The sequence below is a fragment of the Mytilus californianus genome, unplaced genomic scaffold (assembly GCF_021869535.1).
Source record: "Mytilus californianus isolate M0D057914Y unplaced genomic scaffold, xbMytCali1.0.p SCAF_8, whole genome shotgun sequence".
In the NCBI taxonomy this organism is placed as follows: Eukaryota; Metazoa; Mollusca; class Bivalvia; order Mytilida; family Mytilidae; genus Mytilus; species Mytilus californianus.
The window spans coordinates 36,690,642-36,703,330 of NW_026262734.1; positions in this window are offsets into that span (position 1 = coordinate 36,690,642).

The following is a 12,689-nucleotide window of genomic DNA, read 5'->3' on the forward strand; positions in this document are numbered from 1 at the left end:
GTGTTGAAGACCCAATTGGTGGCCTTTGGCTGTTTTCTGCTCTTTGGTCGGGTTTTTGTCTCTTTGACACATTCCCCATTTCCATTCTCAATTTTATTTCACAAGAAGATGCTTATTTATACTAGCATTATTAACTGTTATCTTATTGTTATTATTATTCTTTTCTTTTTTTTTATGAATATAAGGAAATGAGGGGAGATGGTACATGTATATAGCTCATGAACACAAAGACACTAATAGGGTCATAAACGATGTCAACCGCGGATAAATGTTGAAATAATCAGCATGGACTATTTGCTGATGCCCAAGGGAAATCGCCCTTAAGATAATGTCTTTATACAATATTACCCAATATAATCACTTTGTTTATAATGTCTGTATATTATAATGCCAAAGAGGAATTGATCTCTTTTGTACATAATGGCTATCTGTAATGATGCCTAACAGGAATCACTCTTTGCCACTGCGAAGTTCTGTAAACAAAACGCTCGCATTCCCTGTTGTCCAAGGGGAATCTCTCTTTACATACTGCCTGTATACATTGATACTCTGACGACTTATTCCAAGAATTGACTCTCTTAGGGCATCATTGTAAAGAGATATTATCTTTGGGCATCAGTAAATAAAACCATAATTATCATGGAAATTATGAGAGTTAATAGACCTGAAGAAAACTTCTATCAAATTTTAGAAATATGCTAGCAGACAAGTTAATTTGTTTTCTTTTCATTAAGTCTTAACGATTATTCCTTCTTTTTATTTTTTTGCGTTAACTGGTTTATAAGTTATGCCTCTGTGAGAAAATAAAAGATTACTGTTCCTATGGTTTGAATTAAAGAAAGAGTCAATTAAGATGAGTATTCTGTATTTAATCAAAGTAGAGGTTTTCGTGCAAATTTATTTCACACGCTGTTTTAAGCAAACTTTAAAATATCCCACGCAACTCTGATTACTGAATCATATTAACTTTTATAAGTACCGTAGTCAGTGGCGGATCCAGGGGGAAAAGGGGGGGTTGGGGTTGGAACCCCCCTCTTTTTTTTGACGATCAATGCTTTTTAATGGGGACACATGGTTGGAATCCCCCCCTCTTTATCCTGGGTTTGGCACACTCCCCCCTTTAAAAATGGCTGGATCCATCCCTCTGTAGTGATTGTGATTGTATGTAATAAGTACATGAATATTGACACCGTTCTTTATTAATTTTTAATATAATTGAATGTATCATTGTCATTAAAACAAAACAAAAAATAAACTTTAAACCCTATATACATTTCGTCTTTCCATAACAGGTAGTGGTATCATTTTACTTGCTGTGGAAATCCCCATACTTGATATTCAATGATCTGTATCCATTTCAATAGGTATAGGTACGTTGTGTGCTTGTCTATATATATTGATATACAAAACATTTTATAAAGTAAGTAAATTCTTAATCGATCATATTAAGCTGAAATCATTTTCAAAGGTTCTAATTTCACTTGTGTAATATATTTTTATTATATTTGTTTTTTCATTTGATTTTTTATTTATTGTGTTACTTATAAGATAATTCATAATTTTATTTATTATTTTATTTATTATTTTATTTATGATTTTATTTTTCATTTTACTTATAACCATGTAAGCTGTTTAACAGTTGAATTGGTGACTTGTGGGTGTTTACACCCTTGTTCTTTTGTCTATGGTAGATAGTTTTCGCATTACTAATAGACGTGTTAGGAAAGTCAATACGATTTTGGCACTGATCTTAAATACCAATAGTACTATAGGATATAGTGGGGACCATCTCAAAAAGCACAGATAATTAGTCATTATAGTTACCTGTATGGGTTTGTTTGATAATGCTGAGATGATTTTTAAACAATAAAATATTAACAATTTATTCCGCAATTTACCGACGAGGAGACAGCAAATCAACACGATCATTATTAATATGAATATGATAAGAATGCATTGTTTCATAGTAGTGATCGATTAAGTTTAAGATCGTTGTCCCCCCTTTTCTTACTATTTTGTTGAACGACTGCAAGGAAAATCCACAAAGTGATAAAAAAAAAGAAGAAAAAACTGCAATAAAATCACATCCGAATCTGTTTTTTTTTTACTCCACATCATTCTTTGTTCAATATGTTCGTTTATTTGAAATTTATCTAAAATATACTTTTCAGGTCGGGGTCTTTCATAGCTTTTATGCGGGATGGGTGATGCTCCTTGTTGAAGGCCATACGGTGACCCATATATGCCAACATTTACGCCATTTGGTCTCTGGGAGATAGATGTCTACTTTTGCAATCATGCATTGTACCACTTTCCTTATTTTATATCATGTTTCTAGAATAGAGAAATGTGTAGCTTAAAATTCTAATAAAAGAACTGGAGATTTGTGTACTTTACAATTATAAAAATAACAGAATGAAACAAAAGCGCATTCAATTTGATTATCTTTATTTTTTATTTTTGTTTAGAAATTTCACTTTAATTTAATGCTGGAAAGGGACAATACCTAAAAAAAACCTGTTAAAATGTGTGAATTATTTATTCTTATTCTGTCACATTTTCTCTGACATTTTTTTTCTATCAACTTTCGTCAGTTAGTTATTCGGACAGAAGAGGTTTTCGAATTAAGTTTTAAAAGATTACCACATTTGGGCACTATTCAAGCATGTTAAATTTAAGTTTCTGTGAAGGGTCGGAAGGTTTTTTTTTCTTGATATCACGAATTCCCAGTAACAGCTAGGTCATTTTTAAGTGTACGTCTGGACCTCGGAGAGGAGTCTGAGGGCCCCCAGCGGGTCCAGGGCAGAGGACCTTCTGGTATAGGTTCGAGGGGCGAAGCCCCCGGAAGCTAACAAGTTATCGAGAAACCGTCCACCTATTGTTATGCCATATAGGAGACAACAATTAAGACAAACACCGAGAAGAGGGAAAAAAGCAAAAAAATAAATAGAAGAATTTCAGAGTGTCAAGTTCATGTCGAACACGCCATCAGACGTTTAAAACATTTAAGGTTGTCAGAACTTTGATGAGACATCCAAGACACGAATTGAATCAAATTGTTGAATTGTGTGCTAGACTTGTGAAGAGACAAACTGAGTTATTTGACTTTTAAAATATTCTACTCATATCATTCAATGTATATATTTAGACTTTTGGCAAAAAAAATCCGTCATTCCCATTCTTAACCCTTTTTTTATATATTTTTTTAAATGGGATTTTTGCCCTCCTAAAATCAAAGAAATACAAATGAATATATGAAGATCTACGAAAGGCCCCTGCACGTTTTAAAATTAGGAGTCGACGTTAACTGTTCGCTTTTATATTGTATCAAACACACCACAAACGTAAACTATACCATGCCGAGATACTTTTCAGTAGACGTGTTACGAAATGGTATATACTCGATGCTGAGGTTGACAAATTAGACTTTATATATCAAAACACAAAAGTGATTTAAATTACCCGTGTATCATAATATATCGTATCAAAACACAAAAGTGATTTAAATTACCCTTGTATCATAATAAATTGAATCTTGTGTTTAAACCGCATTGTACTGACGTCCACGTTTATTTTTTCCTTCTATCAAACAGACGTCCCTTTGAAAACTTTATTCGAGACCCATTTCATTATATAAATAGTCCTTACGGAACAAATACCCCATACTACTTTTTTCGTGAGGAATAAATAAAATTGACGGTACAAATTTTTTGCACCAGATGCGCATTTCGACAATAGATGTCTCTTCAATAAAAAGGATAAATCCCTAACTATTTCTTCCTTTTGGAACACTGGCAGGAGGCAAGGGTATTGCAGAAAAGATATAAAATCCAGAAGAAAGCCATGGGAAAGGAGTAATGGATAAGAGAAACAAGTCCCCCGCCAGCCCTTAAAAATTAAAGCAATATATACTTGCCAAATTTATTTTTTGCGAGTTCGAAATCAATACCGACATACCATTTTACTCAAAAACGGGTCAGAACTTTTGGACGGTTGCACACAATGCAAAATCAACTTATCATATAATATGAGGAAATCCAGCTGGCGGGCGGGTGGACGTTCAGGCGAGAGGTAGAAGAGGGTAACCGTTTTGAGTAATAAACTAACCTAGGCGCTTTTAAACTTTGCCTACTGTATGTACATACATAGAAAATGTGCAACTCTTTTTATGGATTCATTTTGAATATAGTTTTTTTTCAGAGGTTGAAACTCCCCCCTCCTCTTCCCCCCGAATAATGGGCAAAAATTATTAAGAATAGAGAAAAATGGCATAAAAATTTAAAGAATACAGAATGGAGGACCCCCCCCCCCCCCCCAATTCTTGACCCTCATACAGATGACCAACATGACATCTCTAGGGCCTTGCGAGCCCTTATTAGACCTTGGAAATGATTTTATACATAATAATCTGTTAATGCTTACTCAGGAATAGTGTATTTCCCTTGTATTATTTTGATGTAAAATGTGACTAGTTCGACCCAACTAAATAAGGATATTTGGAAAAAGACATCTTATACATATTCATGCAAAATTTCAAAACATTTCGCATTGTAATTTCTGAGGTATGAAATTGTCTTACCCGTTTGACCAGCCTCTCAAACAGTCAGAAAAGTACTCCCTGTCATATACCCTCTAATTAATGTATGTAAAATGTGACTCTTTTTTTGCCAGTTTGACATCCTATATACATATTCCTGCATATTTCTCTTTGAAGTTTCTGTTCGTGCTGCGAGTGCACAAATAGATGCTTAGATACCGATTCTTTGTGAAATCTATGCGCTAAATACCTCTTGGTCGACAATAGAAAATTGGCGACAACTACGTTTAGGGTGGCATAATATGCCCACAGCGTAAGCGGCAATTGACAGCAATTTTCGTGCCATTTACAGACCACACACGGAGCCTTGGGCACAATTTTACTCCAGATACTGGCATTCCATACTTACCCAGGTTTTTGTGGACGGCAATAGGAATCACATGAGATTCATACGCAGTAATTTCCTAGGACAACAGGATGTCAAAGTTAATGGAAGCGTATGGAGACATCCGAAAAAGAAATCAACCAGACGGTAGAGCTTTGTGCGGGTTTAGTAGAGATTGATTGATAGTGATTTGGTTTTCGTCCAGTGACAAATATTTCATACATTTTCAGGACGAATTTCAATAGTGGAGTGACAAATTGATATGTTCGAAGAACATTAATTAATATACAAAAATCAAACTGGCTTATTTTGTGTTTTTTTTAATCTAGAAGTTGATAATCGAAAAACCATCAACCCCCTCCCCCGCACAATCACAATCACAAGTAATGATATCAGAAAATGATTATTCTAAATTTATTTAATTTTAAATGAATCAAGAAGTGTGTAGGATACCTGGTTAACATCACGCATATTGAATTTTACGGTTTTAATCGCTAATCAATGTTTTGAAACAGTCCCATCATTTAAAGTCTAATTTGTCAACCTCAGCGTCGAGTATATACTTTTTCGTAACACGTCTAATGCAATTGCATTTTTAGAAAGTCCACACTTAAATCCTGTATCGGTATTGTTATTTTACATCAGCGCAGTATTTAAATCCCTTTCCTAACACGTCTGTTGATACCACCCCTCCATACTTTTGTATGTACCATAATGATACATGAATATGGAACACATGTGCTATTCTTTACCATAACAACACTCCCAAAAAACAGAAAGAGTCAATGTAGATCTTCGACAATGGACAAGGACGAAACAGACCACAGCCTACACATGTTTTTTTTAATTTCGCGGACCATACACAATTCTGTCAAAAAGACAAATGTTTAAAATACTTTAAATACACAAATGAGATTTCTGGCTTTTAACAAACACATTGAAATGCGATGTGAATACATGAAAAGAAGTACCAAGATGAACTATGTTGTATACAAATATAAATCAAAGATCAGACTATAGTTGTGTATGGATTTTTGTTAGTTCATTGTATAAACAAAGAACAGTGCATACATCTAAGTTTTTGTCTTCTAACTTGTAACAAAATATTAATACAAATCAACGTGTATTAGTTACTGTTATTAAGTAAAAACTTACGTTTATTAACCTATATATCCTTTGGACACCCTTTTATCTGAATAAAAAGTACCGATTTGGTAATGACGAGAAACACTCGAAAAGAACGTCCTTACCTAACAATGCTTCGTGTTCATGGTGAAGGAGATGTGTGGGTGTATAAAAAACAAATGACAAGAAACAACCCCAAAACACAAAAAAATAAATACATTTGGGATCAACTTACAGTCTTTAACGATACACGGGTGTCTATATACAACATGCCATGCTCTCAATTACTCCGAGTCCAAAGAAAAATGGAACACATTTTACAGATACCATAAACAATTAATTCCCTAAATTACAAGAAATGAGTTGTAACTGAAGACAATCGCGAACTCGTGTGGATTTATGATATCTCCATCATAAAATTAAAGAACAAACAGTAAATAACAGTACAGAAACAAATTTTAATTCTATAATTTGCATTATGTATTCTGCCATTAGACTGTTTTTTATTGCAAGACCTTAAAGCAACATATGTTTGAAAATATAACAAAACATATGTATACTTCAAAGTTCCTATATACAATATACCCCCGGCTACAAATGTAGCATGTTTAGAAGGAAGCAGAAAATATCAGTCGTACGAAAATAGAAAATCTTTCTAATTAACAGAATTACTGCAACTTAATCGCACAAAATATCTGATTTTAAACTTCTTATTTGTAAAAATATTTCTACAATGTTGCTACGTTCATTGTAAAACAAGTCTGCTGGTATGACTAAAAAGATCCTGATACTGATTATATTCACAAGAGATAGTTTTTAGGGTGTACACATGATAGAAAAAAATGATACTGGACAGCCGAAGAAAGGAACTTCAAGAAGTAATATAATGAATTTACTAAACGCAACTGAAATGTCTCCACAGGTACCTCTAGACAGGTACAACATTTGTATGTACAAAAAATAAGCCTGATCATCTTCTAGTTTCCTTTCCTAATCAAGCGTTCTTCTACATGAAACTTATCTGTGGGCGCGATTTCATATAACAATTTGAAAGCCAAATTAGCTACAAAGTTGAAGGGCATTTAAAACCAAATGTATTATAAAGTTGCTTCTTAAATACAAACCTATAATTAGATACAATTCAGAGAAACAACATATAGGTACCCAGGTAGCTATACGCTAGTATTTGTACAGTAATGTACCTTTTCTTAGACAATGAACAGAGAACCAGGCCAAGTGTACCTATATCCGGTTGTGATGATACACAGTGTTTCCACTACGTGAGGAAACCCTTACTGTTTTTTTTTCTTCCAACATTTTTTTGACATAGCCTCCCCCCGTTTCTATTGAAGTTATCATGACCAAATATGGACCATCAATAGAATTACCAGATGAGGCTGTGTAGGATTTCATCATCCCCTTTAGAAGTTATCTCCCTTTTATTGTTTTTTCGACATCCCCCCCCCCCCCCCCCTTTCCCCACACACACACATTTTTTTTTGAAGATATCACGACCTTATTTGGACAATATGTAGATCTCATCATGCGGTATTACCAGATGAGGCTGCGTAGGATTTCATCACCCCCTTTGAGAGTTATATCCCCTTGAAACAATTTCTTTTATTTGCATTTTTCTTTAAATTTATTACAGAATCGATTTGAAAATGGCAACATGTACAGGAACAGATGGCAATGTTTATAAACATAAACAATTATTTTGTAATCAATCCTTATAAAAGTTATTTCCCTTGAAATATTTCACAAAGTTTTGAAAAATTATATCTCGAGAACCGAAAGTAGCGGAGACATAGGACCTTTACCGATAATCTTTAGTTCATGTGACCTTTTATTTGCATCCAAAGTCAAAGGTCACTGAGTGCAAAAAGTTTTTACGCTGAAATTTCAAGCTTACATATTAAGAAAACGATAAGAGATCGCTGCATACATACAGTTGTATAAAATTTTCCTCTCGAAGAGCTATATATTTTATACGTTAGACTAACAACTGTCCGACCATCCGTTCAAAAGTTACGACGAGATAATTCTTAAAAGTATAGTATTTTGTATATATCTTTGAAACGGTAACATATATCAACCTACTACAAATTGCAAAAATGATCAGTATTTAAAGACTTTCAATTTGAGGTCAATGTCAAGGTCATGATGAAATTTTACATTGCCCTTCAAAGTGTACTATGACCTTGACCTAGAGACATTTGAAAGGTCAAGTGATCATGCGTTGAATGGTTGTAGTCCCATGTCTCTACGACTTCCGGTTCTCAAGTTTGGTATTGCATCATATATTTGATTATTCATTGCGACCTTAATGAACTTTTGAATTGTCCCATTTTTTCACTTAACAGATTTGAGATATCTGTTGTCGTTTTAGAGATATAGCAGTTTGAAATTTTGCGAGCGGGTGCATGCATTTCTGAATTAACAACAGGCTATCCACTAGAAATTTTCGGAAATTGAAGAGTTTAACATGGTTATATGTTGGGACTCAACCAACTGTGGTCATTTTGTATATCAAATTAAACTTCTAAATGAACTCTACTCAAAAATGAATATTTCAAACCCCCTTTTCATCCCAGTAAGAAGGGTGGGGTCAGTTAGTGCAAACATTAAACATTCTAAGATGGTTAGGTTGTCGTATCCAATGAAAGTCCATAAAGCGTACATTTCAAATATCAAATTTACGTCCCCCAAAAAATGGGTTGGCTGGGGTCATTAAGTGCAAAAAAAAAATTGTCTTCTAAGGTAAGGTTGTTGTGTATCAAATGAAAGGTCATAATGTGTACATTTCAAATATCAAATTCCTGTCCTCCAAAAATAAGTTGGATGGGGTTATTAAGTACAAAAATCAAACTTTCTAGAAGATGCTGTTGTTGCATATCAAATGAAAGGTCATCAAGTCTACATTACAAATATCATACTTCCGATCTCGAAAATTTAGGTGGATAGGGTTATTAAGTGCAAAAAGTGAAAAGTTTAAGAAGGTATGCTCGTCGCATATCAAATGAAAGGTCGTAAAGAGTGCATTACAAATATCAGACTTTAAAGGGAAAGACCTTTCAATTGTTTTTTTACAGACAATTGAGATACTAGTCTTTTTTCTATTTTTAGTTGATATTTAACAAAGTGTATAAAATGATAAATATTCGATTTAAATATTTCGAAAATGAATGTAGAAAATCAGTGAAAAGATCTGTACAATAATTACATTGTAGATGTGTACAAAGATTGTTAGTTTGAAAATGTAGTATGTTTCGTTAAGTGACGAACTAGAGATTCTTAGAATTGAGAAATGCGAAACCTCTTTGGAGAATGTGGGCTGTCTTTAAGGCTAAGCATATCAGATGCGATAAATACGGAAAAAAACACCAGGATAAATATTTGTAATATTTAGGCACAACGTTTTGTGGTTTTAACTGTTACATATTTCCGGTTCGGTTGAGCTATTACTTGTACCGCATGGACGGTTTAGATAATTACTTTCAAGTGTCCTTAATTCAGAAACTAAAGCAGATATGGCAAATAAAAAAAAAAAACAATAAACATGCTTGCTTTAAATATAACATCGTAATTTGAACTTATTCGGACTCCTTGAAAGGTATGATTCCTTTGACGGTTTGACAGTACTTTTATAGAATACATACTGTTGGAGGATGTACCAGTGAAAACATCAAATATGTGTAGGATGTTATAATTATTTGGATAAGAATACTCTAACAATTCGCAAACTGAACTAGTACTCATTTGCATATTGCTAAGTCTTATTTCAATTGGCGTATAATTGAGTATTGTGCTACGTTTCAGGTTTGCTGTGTGCTTACGTTGAATGCTCATTCTTTCCATTTTTGTGGTAAGAATGAGAGATTATGGTAAGACAAAACTTAGCTTTTTTCCTTCAAATTTTAGAAATATGCTAAAAGACAAGTTTACTTGGATTTCTCTTCATTTAGTCTTAATATGAATTCATATTGATTTTAATTGTTTCTAAGTTTGCGTAATATTTAAGTTATGCTTCTGTGAATACAATGGTAATACTCTGGGCTTATATGTAAAGAAAGCTTGAATTAGTACGAATAATATGTAATTTATCAGTGTGGAAAGTTTCGTAGAAAAAAGGTTGGAATTAAAAAGTTTAGAGTTTTATTTCACACACTTTTTAAAACAAATCGTATCATATTGATCATAATTTTTACTCAACATAAATATGATGGTATATGCACTGTTAATTGTATAACAATTATGACTTTATTTATTTTAATTGTCGTTAATAACAAAAGACAGAACTTTAAATCTATTAAAAAACGTCTTTTTTAGCGTAACATGTAGTTGAGGAAATTTCATTATGTGATATCTAGTGATCTGTGTCTAGTTCAATAGCTGTGTAAATTCTATTCTACATATTGATATACGTATATGTTAAAATATGAATTGATCATCTGAAGTTGAAATCATTTAAGACAATTTTTTATTTTATATTTATTTTAAGTATTATTTTAGTTATCATTATTTTACTTATTAACATTTAATGGATCGAAACTAGGATTAGAGTTGACTCGGTGACTTGTCGTTGTTAACATCCTTGTCTGGTCTACTGTGGATAGATAGTTTATACTAGTATGAAGCTAGCCGTCGATAACAGCCGGAGTTAATATTCATGAGGCCAGCCCAAGTATAGTTTTCGCATAAGTAATGATATCACATCTCCTTATTTTTATATGGACATGTACCATATGAAAAATTTAATAAATGACATGTATCGTGTACTTGGCCTGGGGAACTATGGTAAGAACCAAGAAACGACGACTAAACTGCACTTCACACTTTACTTCATTAAATTTTTAATACAAAGTCATGCTACTGCACTGGCAGACGACAACTAACTCAATAACTAGTTGCTAAAACATGTTCCACCTTTTCGGACCCAAGAGCTAAATTGTGTGAGGCAGTCCCGATAACCAGAAGACACAAAATAGGAATATAACACATGTGTGTAAAACAATTTATTTCAATAAGGAAGGAACACAATGACACAATACCACCCCCCCCCCCTTTTCCCCGAAAAAAAAGACAGCAAAAAGGTCAATGTAGGGAATCTACAGTAGGCAAGGTTAGTATTTATATAGAAATAAAAAGATGTGATATGATTGCCCATGAGTCAACTATCCACCAGAGGTTAAATGACAGACAATGTAGATGTAAGCAACAATATGTCACCATATGGCCTTCAACAATGAGCAAAACATGTACCATATAGTAAGTTATAAAAGGTCCCGACATGACAAAATGTGAAACAATTCAAACTAGAAATCATCGGAACGATTAATATAAAAAAAAAAAAAAACAATTAACGAATAACAAATATGATGGAAAGTGACCAACGACAACCACTGAATTAAACGCTTCTGACTGGGGACAGGTATGTCCATAATGTGGCGGGTTTAAACATGCAGTATGTGTTTTGCTTATTGTTGATGGCCGAAGGTGACCTATACTTGTTAACTTCTACGTCAATTTTTCCATGGTGGAGAGTTGTCTCATTGGCAATCATGCCACATCTCCTTATTCCTATTGTTAAAAAAAACATATTTATTTCCTAGACAACATATCAATCAGTACTCATTCAATAGATTTTATTCAAAGACCTCATAAACAGTATGAGCAAAACATGGCCTTGTGTAATGCCAAAATATAAGTATCGACAGAATGTAGGATCATATGTATTTAATTTATATAGGAAAACATATTCAGATATGTTTAAATACTCTTATTATAAAATCAATGTAAGTACCGATAAGAAAAATATTCAAAATTTTTGCATTACAGTGTTAAATTTGATAACCTTTTACAATAAGTTTGTTCAAAGGATCGATAACTTTACATGGATCGTATCTAAATTTACATCACCATAAAATGAGGATGTGATATCCCTTATAAGGTTCAACCAAACAATCAAGCCAAATCTATATATGAAAAAATGTAATCAAAGGTTTTAGTTATTTACCTTTGCCAAAAGAATATTTACCTGCTCATGGCAGGCGGAAGTGTTTTATTTGAAAACTTATTTTGTTATAGGCGTTAACACGAAACACATTATCTTACAATGCAAGTATCCATCTAGCTGGAAGATTGCAAATGTCAAAGCTAATTAAAAAAAGGTGATTCGTCATTACCTTTAAACTATAGGCAAATCTCTTTAATAAGCTGTGTAGGTAAAATCATGGAACGAATTGTGTTTGAATATTTATATTATCATGTACATATGAATCATGGAACGAATTGTGTTTGAATATTTATATTATCATGTACATATGAATAAGCTAATATCAGTCTTGTAAATTTAACAAATTTTCGAGTATCAAGTCCTGTCCATGATCTCAAAAATATTAGGCAGTGATATCAAAGGGAAAGTGTTCTAATTGTCCATAAACAGGCATAACGAACGATTTTGGGATATACACTCACGTAAAATGGGAGTAATGATAAATCAATTTTGTATACAGTTTTCTCGGTGAGTCTGAAATATGTAAATCGAGGAAGGGACAATTATTGCTGTTTTTATTAAAGTGATTTAAAGTTAGATCCCATGGGTAAATATCAGTAGAATATTTACTGAATATTCTATTATAT